A 693-nucleotide genomic window follows, 5' to 3' on the forward strand; every position below is an offset into this window, starting at 1 on the left:
CTGGATTTACCCTGCAGAGATCTGAGGAGCAGTTAAACGTAGCCCTCAGAAATCCACCAGAGTTTAAATTGCCAACACAAAGAGGAAGGCAGATATCCGGCCTAGAGTGAGTCATGTAATCAGCTGGACAGAGATGGTGGCTTAAGGTGTAGCTCCTGGCCCTCTTTTGTCAAATAGTTGTTTTATATGGTTCTAACATTGATATTTTACCACTTTGTGCTTGTTAGATTTACTTTAAGTAGAATGGCAAACAAGAACAGAACCTAGTGCGGCGATACGGATGCCATTGCAGAGGCATCGCTGGAGAAACAGAAAGGCTACTTTCCACCACGTTTTGCTCAGATGCAGTCCCAGATTCAACAGGTTGGGATCGACAACAATAAGGTAACATCTAAAGCTATCCATGCCCAGCTAGCATCTCTGACTGCGAGCCTTAGCTCTATCAGATTGGATGGGAACAACCTAAAAACTACCGTGAAAAGCAATGCAAGTAATCTTGACAGCCATGGCCAAGCTTTTCTAGAGCTGGAGGGGAAGCTAGCTGATATGGAAGACAGAAACCGAAACGGCTTTGAGCTCGTGAAAAGCTCTATATCAATAAAATTTATTATTATTATCATTCAATTGCATCCTCCTCAGCGAGCTCAAAAACAAAAAGGCGTAGCCATTGTTGTCAAACGGAATCTCCCACTT

At 43.4% G+C, this 693-nt stretch overlaps 1 protein-coding gene and 1 long non-coding RNA gene across 3 annotated transcripts in view; one reads left to right on the plus strand and one right to left on the minus strand.

Moving 5' to 3' along the window:
- Positions 1-693, minus strand: part of nat16 (N-acetyltransferase 16) — a 43,346-nt gene that overhangs the window by 13,661 nt on the left and 28,992 nt on the right. The window lies entirely within an intron of this gene.
- Positions 1-693, plus strand: part of LOC116707243 (uncharacterized) — a 22,115-nt gene that overhangs the window by 2,139 nt on the left and 19,283 nt on the right. The gene's annotated exons all lie outside the window — the stretch shown is intronic.

Source organism: Etheostoma spectabile, chromosome 19 (assembly GCF_008692095.1).
Source record: "Etheostoma spectabile isolate EspeVRDwgs_2016 chromosome 19, UIUC_Espe_1.0, whole genome shotgun sequence".
Taxonomy (NCBI): domain Eukaryota; kingdom Metazoa; phylum Chordata; class Actinopteri; order Perciformes; family Percidae; genus Etheostoma; species Etheostoma spectabile.